This window comes from Pan troglodytes, chromosome 6 (genome assembly GCF_028858775.2).
Source record: "Pan troglodytes isolate AG18354 chromosome 6, NHGRI_mPanTro3-v2.0_pri, whole genome shotgun sequence".
Taxonomy (NCBI): domain Eukaryota; kingdom Metazoa; phylum Chordata; class Mammalia; order Primates; family Hominidae; genus Pan; species Pan troglodytes.
In genome coordinates this window covers 26,632,213-26,645,087 of record NC_072404.2, presented here as the reverse complement: position 1 = coordinate 26,645,087, position 12,875 = coordinate 26,632,213, and the positions used below count along the sequence as shown (strand labels likewise).

At 40.4% G+C, this 12,875-nt stretch overlaps 1 pseudogene; it reads right to left on the bottom strand.

The window, feature by feature from the left end:
* Positions 1–2,383: 2,383 nt before the first annotated feature.
* Positions 2,384–2,810, bottom strand: LOC743349 (large ribosomal subunit protein uL14-like; annotated as a pseudogene).
* Between the last annotated feature and the right edge of the window lie 10,065 nt (positions 2,811–12,875).

The window sequence follows — 12,875 nt, the reverse complement described above, 5'->3', positions numbered from 1 at the left end:
TTGTCTGTAAGAGGTATAACTGTCCTGCTGACGCTCTACAGGGGCTCTTGGCTTGGTTCCTGGGGCTCAGCTCAGCTCAACATGGCTTGACATGGCAGGCACGCTGGCACCCAGAGAAAGAGAGAGAGAGAGCCAAAGCTGTCTGTCTTGCAGACGGACAGAGGGGAGCCACAGCACAGTTTGTGCTAGTACCCAGAAAGAGAAAGAGTTAAGCCTCTGACCCTGAAGGCAAGGGAGAGCCCGCTGCAGCTGCAGGCATGGGGGTGACAGGAGCCTCAGAGCTGGAGCAAATAGCTGAGATAAAGGGGGACAGTGTGAGAGAGCTAATGTGAGTATGCTACTGATGAGAAAGCTGCTGAATAAAACTCCATTTCACCTGCCTACGGCCCCCCAAGTACTCTTTCTGCCCATCCATCCACTCCCCTCATACTTCAGCATGGGCTGAACCCAGACCCTGGCATTTGGACCTAACACAGAGGTTGCAGTGAGCCGAGATTGTGCCACTGTACTCCAGTCCAGGTGACAGAGCACTCTGTCTCAGGAAAAAAAAAAAAAAAATGCCATCAAAGAAAAAGAGAAAGGAAAGATAATAATCTCTAAAGAGTGATAAATGCTATGAAGAAAACAAAAGAGGGCAATTTGATAATAGCTGAAGTGAGATATGAGAGAAATGGTACTCTAATTTCATAAGACCTCTCTGAGAAGGTGACATTAGAGTTTAGGCTTATTGACAGGATGGAGCCAGCCCCTCACAGAAAAATCTAGGAGAAATGCAAACAGCTGGAGCAAAGGACCTGCGACAAGAATGATTTTGGCCTATTTAAGTAACAGAAAGAAGGTGGTGAGGCCAGAAGAGAATGAGCCAGGAAGAAATCATATAAGATAAAATGAGAAAGGGAGGAGGCTGTCACCAGATTTTAGCCTAGAAGAACTGAAACTCCTAATTTGATTCAAACCTCAGCTGCAACACTCAGCCTTAGGTGCTGACCAGGTGTAACTCACTGAACAACGCCATTGTTGCCTCTGACAATTACCGCCACCAAGCTGATGAATTTGCAGTCAAGAGGCTCCCTAAATCAACACCGTTATGCCTTATTACCTCCAAGCAAATCAGCTTAAAGGGATAGAACAGACCACTAAAAATGAGCCAACAGTTTGCTAGGTGACTGTTCAATAAGATTAGTTAGCTCTTATGTGGATCAGCTTCCTGTATGTTCACCATTAGGAGCCTGTCCCATTTAATAATTCTGGGGGCTCTGCATAAAGGTTTGCCTCCATCCTGACCATGTCGATTCAGAGCCAGGACAAAATAAGAATGCACTTTGAATGCTGCTCTTAAGAGAATTAACCAGGTTGGGTTCGGTGGCTCATGCCTGTAATCCCAGCACTCTGTGAGGCCAAAGCAGGTGGATCACTTGAGGTCAGGAGTTCGAGACCAGCCTGGCCAACATGGTGAAACCCCCATCTCTACTAAAAATACAAAAATTAGCCAGGCATGGTGGCAGGTGCCTGAAATGCCAGCTACTTGGGAGGCTGAAGCAGGAGAATCGCTTGAACCCAGGAGGTGGAGGTTGCAGTGAGCCAAGATTGCACCACTGCACTCCAGCCTGGGCAACAGAATGAGATTCCATCTCAAAAAAAAAAAAAAAAAAAAAAAAGAGATGAGAGAGAGATTTAACCTGAAGACTTGGCTTTTGCCCAGATCATACATCTCTCACTGTGACTGAAGGGTGTGAGACTCACCAGCTGTGGACAGATGTGCTGGCACCAGGTTGCCATGTCAATACCCTCTCTAGGCATTCATCGTAGGGAGCCATGGAGAAGCAGAACCACCTGACATGCCTCCTTCACTGTTCTCTAGTGGTGTTCCTTTGATCAGAGTTCCTGAGCACTAAAAAGAAGCAGAATATGAAGGAAGAAATATGTCTTCCTTGGCCACTTTCACTGCTTAAGGTAGTCATTGGACTCACAATCATTTAATCATCATACAGAGCAGTTTCTTAAACACATACTCTTCTTTTGGCTAAAAAACTCAGAGAAATGGTCATGCCACATAGACAAACATGTCTATTGGTGTTAGGATAAGAGTTTTTTTTCCCTGTGGATTATTTTAGCTGTAGGCTACTCATGAATTCCCCTCCATTCTGACCCAGAGCTCTCCTACTTTTGAATGAATAGTGAAGGTTTAACAATTACCTGTTCACTGTTGCCTCAGTCCCTCAAAAATAATTTTGTAGGATATTAAAATAACATAAGTATTTACAAATCGGTTTCTATGAAAGTGTTTTGACACTACTCTTTTTTTTTCTGGGAACAAATACTTTTTAATGGGTTTAAAGTTTTTTTGTTTGTTTTGTTTTGCTTTTACAAATGTACTGGAGAATCACGCAATGCTGCCAGCATTGGACACAATCCGGGGGCCACAAGTCTGCACACTCCTTTGCTACTGGTCCTGTAATGGCAGAACCTTTCATCTGGTCTTTATTGCTCACTATGACCACTGCATTATCTTCAAAAGAAAGAAACACGCCATCTTTTCTCTGGTATGACTTTCATTGTCAAATGACCACTGCTGGATGTACCTTTTTTCTGAGCTCTGGTTTGCCTTTCTTGACTGTAGACATCCCCATGTCACCCACACCAGCAGCGGGAAGTCTGTTCAGCCGTCCCTTGATCCCCTTCACGGAGATGATATACAGGTTTTTGGCTCCTGTGTTGTCAGCACAGTTGATCACAGCTCCTACCGGAAGACCCACAGAAATCCGGAAGTTCACACCAGAGGACCCACCACGTCCTCGCTTCCACATCTTGAACGCTGGAAAGAAGGAAAAAGGACATAGATTTTGACACTATTCTTAAACAAATTATAGGCAAATTTATCCTGTTTAAAAAAAAGAGTAGAGTTCTCACCTCTACGATCAGCAACTCCACATATTCAGAACTTTGAATATCTTTGCCAATTTGTTAAAGTATAAGCACCAGAAACAGGCTCATGAGAAAAAAAGTATGTGGCTAGTAACGAGTCTAGTAATATTCTTTAAAAATTCAAAACTACGGTATTCTCTACTACTGAATATTTGCAACATGTTCATGAAAAAAAGACTTATACAATCTAATATGATTAAAACACACTTCAAGATTAAAATGTTCACTTAAGTGGTTCATATTGCCTGACCTTCCTTCGGAATGTCTAAGGCTTTTTATGGAAAAGCCCTTCTTAGAACTCCCTAAATTGAATAGTCACCGTTGAATAGCCATTTTCTACATTCCACTCAGTCAGGTTGGCCTGAGGTTTTCAGATGTCATCAGCTTGTCCGGCAAAAACATGCCTCTTTGGATTGCTCCTTCCTACTCCGTGAACATGTAAAGTTAAAGCCACCCTTTCAATGGAGCTTCCTTCTCTGGGAAGGTTGGCCTGGTCCCTTTCCTCCCTAAGGGCAGGACCATCACCACCTGTGAAGAAAGATGGAAAGGGATAGGAGAGGGAAAAAGAAATTCCCTGCCCCGGGCTTACATAAGGAAGGGGAAAATTTCTCTTTTCTTAGCAATTCAGAGATCCTGACTGGCATCACCTCCCAGGACTCCAAAAGCTTCCTTTCTTGTTATAATCCTCTTAAGTTCTTTTTTTCCCATTCCCCCTGTGATTCTGTCAGTGTTTCCCACTCATTCTTACTGGGCTTGGCGCCCCTCCTCCACACTGCAAACCTCACCCAGAAACAGGGAAAGAGGCCTGGGGGCTTTCAAGTTTATGGCCCATTATAGGTGCATGCTGGGAGGTGTTGAGCAGGGCTGCGGAACTAATCAGTTATCTTAACACTGCGGACAGTAGGGCTAGCATTTGTGAATTACCAAATGTCACTGCTTATTTCAACTGTGGAAAAAAAAATCAGCTTTATGAATTACTGATCAGTGCTTTGAATCCCCCCCTCAAAAAATCTACAAAATCACCTACCAGAGCTAACCAATTAAAGAAAGAAAGAAAGCAAAAACTCAAAAGAAAATTCTTTGCTCAGTGAACAAAACTAAATGCAAAGTAAATCAATGCTATTGCAGAAATTGTAACTGAAACAAAGAGACGTGCTTTAAGTTCCAATGAGGCTCATATGAAACCGACACTAAGATTCCATACTCAGGGTTAATCACAAAACCATAGAATATGGATTAAGCTACTGTGAAAGGTAAAATACAAAACAACGGAACAGAGAAATTTTAATCAGGAACAAAGATCGCCATAATCCCCAAATGGGTTTGTTTTTGAAAGAAGAGACATTTGTAGAGGACAAACATTCTTAAAACAATAGGAGTGGTGTGTAAAATTAACCCAAGTAAGATCTAGGCTAATGTTGGGGTTAATCACAAAACCATAGAATATGGATTAAGCTACTGTGAAAGGTAAAATACAAAGCAACAGAACAGAGAAATTTTAATCAGGAACAAAGATCGCCATAATCCCCAAATGGGTTTGTTTTTGAAAGAAGAGACATTTGTAGAGGACAAACATTCTTAAAACAATAGGAGTGGTGTGTAAAATTAACCCAAGTAAGATCTAGGCTAATGTTGGGGTGAATCAGGGTAGGTGCTTTCCACAAGTCATGTGTTTTGCACAAGATTGACTCTATGCATCTGTTCACTACGGTCTAATCTTTCTAAAATTAGAATGCAGTTCTTTGAAGGCAAGAATTTCTTCTTTATGCTTTATAGCTTCTTGTACCCAAGGATTATCTAATTTTAGAAAATTAGTCCACTCTCCTAATACTATCTTTTTTTTTTTTTTTTTTTTTTTTTTTTGAGGCAGAGTCTTGCTCTGTTGCCCAGGCTGGAGTGCGGTGACGGGATCTCAGCTCACTGCAACCTCCGCCTCCCAGGTTCACGCCATTCTCCCACCTCAGCCTCCAGAGTAGCTGGGACTACAGGCACTCGCCACCACGCCTGGCTAATTTTTTATGTTTTTAGTAGAGACGGGGTTTCACTGTGTTAGTCAGGAAGGTCTCGATCGCCTGACCTCGTGATCTGCCCGCCTCCGCCTCCGAAAGTGCTGGGATTACAGGTGTGAGCCACCGCACCTGGCAATACTATCTTATTTTTTTTGGACATCCTTACAGTATTATTATTACTGTAAAGCTCCTCTTCCGCTCGTTTTTTTTCCTGAAGATTGGTAGAAAATTCCACATAAATAGTGCAAAAATAAAAATCATAGGCAACTATAAGAAATAATTATTGTTTGACAACAATCACACAAATTCAATGGTAATAACAGAGTATATTATGAGAAAAAATAAGTTTTTTTTTCTTTTCCTGAGAAGAGACAATATGTTTGCAGGTATCTTCTCACCGACCAAAGTAGGCACACCTCTGTGGGACAAACAAGCTCATTTTGTCAAGAGACTTGTTTATAGAATCATTGTAAAAAAAAAAAAAAAAATTAGGATTATTTCTCCAAAGAATACCTCCAACATTTTCGAGAATCTTGGATGGAAAAGCCAGTACTACAATACTACAATAAACAAATGTAAATTTTAATGTAGCTTTTTCTTCTTCTTCTTCTTTTTTTTTTTTTTTTTTTTTTTTTTGAGACAGAGTCTCACTCTGTTGCCCAGGCTGGAGTGCAGTGGTGTGATCTCAGCTCACTGCAACCTCCACCACTTGGGTTCAAGCGATCCTTCTGCCTCAGCCTCCTGAGTAGCTGGGATTACAGGCATGCACCACCATGCCTGGCTAATTTTTGTATTTTTAGTAGAGACAAGGTTTTGCCATGTTAGCCAGTTTGGTCTCCAATTCCTGGCCTCAAGCAATCCACCCACCTCAGCCTCCCAAAGTGCTGGGATTACAGGCATGAGCCACAACTCCCAGGGTTAATGTAGCTTTTTCTATAAGAATAAGAATAAATTCTAAGAAATTAACATAACTTGTGGGAAACCAGTATGTTAGCAACATAGGAAATTTGGTAAGTTCCAGACAAGAAGCTAAAAATGTGTAACTAAGTGGATCATGGTAATGAAAGCATGGGGTTTAACTATATTATTCATTTCTGTGACAAAGTCTGTTATAATTATCATCACATTTTAGTCAGCTTAGCAGATCACACTTTGAACTCTCTAGGATAGGCTGGAAAAGTAAACTGGAAAGTAAAGAACAGTGTCTTTGTAAGAAGGCCAACTCCTTGTTGAGCCAATATACATAATATCCTGTAAAGAATGGACCGCTGACCGGGCGTGGTGGCTCACAACTCTAATCCCAGCACTTTGGGAGGCCGAGGTGGGCGGATCACCTGAGGTTGGGAGTTTGAGACCAGCCTGATCAACACGGAGAAACCCCGTCTCTACTAAAAATACAAAATCAGCTGGGTGTGGTGGCACATGCCTGTAATCCCAGCTACTCAGGAGGCTGAGGCAGGAGAATTGCTTGAACCCAGGAGGCGGAGGTTGCGGTGAGCTGAGATTGTGCCATTGCACTCCAGCCTGGGCAACAAGGGCGAAATTCCGTCTCAAAAAAAAAAAAAAGAATGGACCGCTAACACTTAAGTGATAATAATACTGTAATAATAAAAATCTTGCATTTATAGAAAGCTTTACACTTTTCAAGTGCATTTATTTTAGCTTATTTGATATCCCCAAATCATGAGTATTCGTCTTTTGACCCTGAGGAAAATGTATTCTTCGTTCAAAAGACTCTTGGGCTATCTTGCTTTGTGCAAGAAAACAGTGCAAGTCAGCGAGTACTTTACTCCCAAGCATGAATTTTGCTTTCCTCATAGCACAATATAATAGGAATCCAACAGAATATGAAAGCAGGTTTAAATTGCTATGAATCAGTGAAAGAAAACCCTTATTGAAATCACAAACTATTTATCTTAGAGATATAATTCTCCAAATGAATAAAACAATATATTTGATGGAAACTGCTAGCTGTCTACCAAAATCTATTTTCCTTCTTTTCCTGGGCATATGACTACCAGGGTACATCACATTTTCCGGCATCCTTTGTGGTTACTTGTTGCTATACAACATGAGAAGTAATCAATTCTACTACTTGGCCTGAGCTGTAGGGCCCAGGGTATGTTTCTTCCTGTTCTCTATTCCTTTTTCACTTGAAGAAAATGATTGGCAATCTCACTTTGCCATGCATATGGGCAACAGTGCCCTAGGGGATGGTTGTGCAAGCTGAAGGAAGGTACCTGAGTCTTTGACTGATATCAGGGAGCCAAGCTGCCCTGGACCATTCTCTGTGTACAGTGAGTAAGAGAAACTTTTGCTTTCTTTAAGCAATTGTATTTAGCATCTGTTTGCTATATCAGCTTTTCTTTACTCTAATATAGTTTCCTTAAATAGAAAGGTTTTTATCATAAGAATGAATGTCATGTATCTGTGAAGATGTAGATAAAAAGATAAGGGATACAGCTCATCCTTGTCAAATGGAGAAAAGTTCACACATCCATGGTGGTATCCAAACCATGCTTAATAAAAACCAATTCAGTTAGTCATCCATGAATGCTTATAAGTTTCAGTAATAGTAATAAGTGAATTTGTGTCATCTTGAGCAATTAAATACATAGTGTATGAAATGAAATGAAACCAAGAAACAAAGGGAATAACATGTTATCAACATCTCACATATTGAAGAGATTTGGATTTCATCTGAAAATTCCTGACATTTGGTAAGTTGACAGAGTGAAATAGGCAGCCAGGATTTTTACAATGACCTCCACATTTATCCAGAAAGTAGCCTGTGAAGATGTAAAGCCTCAGAAATAACACCACACATCTACAGCCATCTGATCTTTGACAAACCTGACAAAAATAAGAAATGGGGAAAGGATTCCCTATTTAATAAATGGTGTTGGGAAAACTGGCTAGCCATATGTAGAAAGCTGAAACTGGATCCCTTCCTTACACCTTATACAAAAATTAATTCAAGATGGATTAAAGACTTAAATGTTACACCTAAAACCATAAAAACCCTAGAAGAAAACCTAGGCAATACCATTCAGGACATAGGTATGGGCAAGGACTTCATGTCTAAAACACCAAAAGCAATGGCAACAAAAGCCAAAATTGACAAATGGGATCTAATTAAACTAAAGAGCTTCCGCACAGCAAAAGAAACTACCATCAGAGTGAACAGGCAACCTACAGAATGGGAGAACAATTTTGCAATCTACCTATCTGACAAAGGGGTAATATCCAGAGTCTACAAAGAACTTAAACAAATTTTCAGGAAAAAAAAAAACCATCAAAAAGTGGGCAAAGGATATGAACAGACACTTCTCAAAAGAAGACATTTATGCAGCCAACAGACACATGAAAAAATGTTCATCATCAATGGTCGTCAGAGAAATGCAAATCAAAACCACAATGAGATACCATCTCACACCAGTTAGAATGACGATCATTAAAAAGTCAGGAAACAACAGATGCTGCAGAGGATGTGGAGAAATAGGAATGCTTTTACACTGTTGGTGGGAGTGTAAATTAGTTCAACCATTGTGGAAGGCAGTGTGGCGATTCCTCAAGGATCTAGAACTAGAAATATCATTTGACCGAGCGATCCCATTACTGGGTATATACCCAAAGGATTATAAATCATGCTGCTATAAAGACACATGCACATGTATGCTTATTGCAGCACTATTCACAATAGCAAAGACTTGGAACCAACCCAGATGCCCATCAATGATAGACTGGATTAAGAAAATGTGGCACATATACACCTTGGAATACTATGCAGCCATAAAAAAGGATGAATTCATGTCCTTTGCAGGAACATAGATGAAGCTGGAAATCACCATTCTCAGCAAACTATCGCAAGGACAGAAAACCAAACACCGCAAGTTCTCACTCATAGGTGGGAATTGAACAATGAGAACACTTGGACACAGGGAGTGGAATATCACACACTGGGGCCTGTCATGCAGTGGGGGGAGGGGAGATATACCTAAGGTAAATGACGAGTTAATGGGTACAGCACACCAACATGGCACATGTATACATATGTAACAAACCTGCACGTTGTGCACATGTACCCTAGAACTTAGAGTATAATAATAAAAATTTAAAAATTAAAAAAAAGAAAAAGGACCCATTCCAAATGCAAAAAAAAATAAAAAATAAAAAATAAAGAAAGAGGTTATTCAATATAAGCCTACCTCATAAATAATAACATCAGCTAATGTTATTAATTATTAATATTAGTAATTATAAAATAACAACATTATTGTTGATTATAATAGCAATAATATAATTAATATTAAATACTGGGTGATTATTAACTGCCAGGCATTATTCTAAATATTTTACATGTATTGATTCATGTTATTCTCATAACATCCTTGTCAATAAGTGGAAGAGCCAAGACCCAGTCCAGACAGTCGGGTCTTCTTAACCACAACCCTATTCTGTATTATAGGGAATAGAATATTAAAAATAATAAGATTAAGATATTATTTTAGAATATTATAGATTAAAATATTTTTAAAAATAATAATTATACCTTGTTATACATTGCAGAATGCTTTCAGATCTCATATTAAGCTGAATTCTCACAGCTTCATTAGGTAGAAAATATTACATATATTTCACAGATTAGAAAACATTTGAAGAATTCCATCATTTGCCCAATGTTATTTAACAAAAGTGCGACACACCCACAGCATAGATTTGGAACCTACATTTTCTAACCCAACTCTATCCTCTTTCATTTCAACAAGTTGTCAGAATTTTCTTTGTCCAAAATGTAATGTCTGGTAATTAATATTTTTCTTTTTGTTGTTGTTTCCTGTGCACATAACATAGTGCCTGGCACATAGGTGAGAATCAGTAAATATTTGTTGAGGCCGGGCATGGTGGCTCACACCTTTGAGAGGCCAAGGTGGGAGGACTGCTTGAACCCAGGAGTTTTTTTTTTTTTTTTTTTTTTTTTTTTGAGACGGAGATTCTCTCTTGTTGCCCAGGCTGGAGTGCAATGGCGTGATCTCGGCTCACTGCAACCTCCGCCTCCTGGGTTCAAGCGATTCTCCTGCCTCAGCCTCTTGAGTAGCTGGGATTACAGGCATGTACCACCATGCCCTGCTAATTTTGTATTTTTTAAATAGAGACGGGGTTTCTCCATGTTGGTCAGGCTGGTCTTGAACCCTCAACCTCTCAGGCGATCCGCCTGCCTCGGGCTCCCAAAGTGCTGGGATTACAGGGGTGAGCCACCACACCTGGCAAGCCTAGGAGTTTTAGACCAGCCTGGACAAAATGGCGAGACCGTGCCTCCTCAAAATTTTTTAGAAAAATTAGCCAGGCATGGTGGCACACACCTGGAGTCCTACCTACGCAACAGGCTGAGGTGAGAGGTTTGCTTGAGCCCAGAAGGTCAAGGCTACAGTGAGCTCTGTTGGCACCACTGTACTCCAGAAGTGATGAAAGAGCCAGACCCTATCTCAAAAATAAATAAATAAATAAATAAATAAATAAATAAATAAATAAATAAAATATTGATTGAATGAATGCGTGAATGAATGAATTGGGCCTGGAAGGTTGAGTAGAATTTTGACTTAACTTGCCCAAGTTTGGAGGCATGGGCTAAAGGGGATAGTTCCCAGAACTTACAGAAGTGTCTTAGTCTGCGTTTGTAGAAGCTGTTTGTTCAGCATCTGGAAAAGAGGCCTACGGATATACTCAAATGAAATGAAAACATTTGTCCTCAAAAAACCTTGTACCTGAATGTTCATAGCAGCATTATGAATGACACATCGAAATAAAATAGCTGATTCTCACCTGTGTGCCAGACATTATGCTATGTGCACAAGAAACAACAAAAAGAAAAATAATAATTATGAAACATTACATTTTGGACAAATAAAATTCTGATAACTTGTTGAAATGAAGGAGGATGGACTTGGGTTAGAAAATTCAGGTTCCGATTCAATGCTCTTGGTATGTCATTCTTTTTGGTTAAAATAACCAAAAGTTCTGGTCCGAGTGCAGTGGTGTTTATAACAAATTGGTTACAACCAGTCACAGATTTCTTTCCTCTTTTTTCTTTTTCTTAGACGGAGTCTCGCTCTGTCGCCCAGGCTGGAGTGCAGTGGCACAGGATCTCCGCTCACTGCAACCTCCTTCTCCTGTGTTCAAGTGCTTATCCTGCCTCAGCCTTCTGAGTAGCTGGGATTACAGATGTGTGCCAACAAACCTGGCTAATTTTTGTATTTTTAGCAGAGACAGGGTTTCACCATGTTGGTCAGGCTGGTCTCGAACTCCTGGCCTTGTGATCCACCTGCCTCAGCCTCCGAAAATGTTGGGATTACAGGCCTGAGCCAGCGCGCCCGGCCCCAGTCACAGATTTCTTTGTTCCTTCTCCACTCCCACTGCATCACTTAACTAGCCTTAAAAATTTTTTAAATAAACTTTAAAAAAAACAAAAGGTGGAAACAACCAAAATGCCCATCAACTGATGCATGGATGAGCAAAATTTCATATATCCATATTAATATTATTAATGGAATTAATATTAACAACATCATTCATTAAAGGAGACAAAGTACTGATACGTTATACAACATAGATAAACCTTGAAAATGTTATGCTAAGTGAAAGGAACCTGTCACAAATGCCACATATTATATGATTCCATTTATTTGAAATGTCCGGAATAGGCAAATCTAGAGATAGAAAGTAGTTTAGGGCATAGGATGTAAAGCATATTTTATATCTCATGTCTGATATGCATGCACTTATTAGGAGGTTGTATTCAGTTCCATTCATTTATTGTTGGCTCTGCAACAAGTGACAGGCTTGATTTTGTGACATGGCAAGATATTTTTTTAAAAAGACTTATCTATTGATTGCTTTGGGCTGGTGGAGATGGGAACATGAGGAATTTGCATGGTGGTAGCTAAAGAGTATGGGTTTTTTGAGGGAGATTAAAACATGTCTAAAATTGATTGTGATAATGGTAGTACAACCCTGTGATACATTAAAAACCATTGAATTGTGTGAGAAACAAACTCACCTGTCCAAACCCAAAGAATAGACTCAGAGAACCAGAGAACAGCAAAATTGAGACTTTTAATGACGGTCTTGCGAGATCAGGTGTCTGATGGACAGGCATATCCAGCATGGTTTCAACAAGCAATGTAGCCCCTAATGCACAGGTCCCTCCCCTAGTTCCTCATAGACCGAATACTATGGGGTTACAATCTTCCCGGATGTCATCGATTGGTTGTTGGGTAGGGGCTTTAGGTGTTTTCTTTAGGGTTGTCCTGATGCATTTTGTTGCAGCCCACAATACACTGCAATCCTAGTCAACTCAGGAGCTCTTAAGTATTTGACTTATAACCTAAGCAGCTGGGCAGGCTAATAAGAACAGACAAAGTGAGCTATCTTGCAGGCTAGTAAACTTTCATCTTAGACTAAACTTCTTTGGTTCTGCTGGGGGCAACTAATGGGTTGGGGGGTGGCGGGGACTGACAAGCAGGCATTGGTTATCCAAGCAGAGGCCTAGTATATCTTGTTTCCTCTGTAGTTTGCTGACCTGAGCCAATTTGAGGCACTTTGTCTTGAAAATGGACCGCTATATACATTATTTTCTTCAAATTGTATGTTTTATTTTACTTATTTATTTATTTAGAGATAGGATCTTACTCTGTCGCCCAGGCTAGAGTGCAGTGGAGTGTTCACGGCTCACTGCAGCCTTGACCTCTGGGCTCAGGTGATCCTCCCACTTCAACTTCCCAACTAGCTGAGACTACAGGCATGTACCACCAGCCCTAGCTAATTTTTGTATTTTTCGTAGAAACAGGGTTTCGCCATGTTGCCCAGGCTGGTCTTGAGCTCCTGGCCTCAAGCGATCCTCCCACCGCAGCCTCCCAAAGTGCTGGGATTACAGGTGTGAGC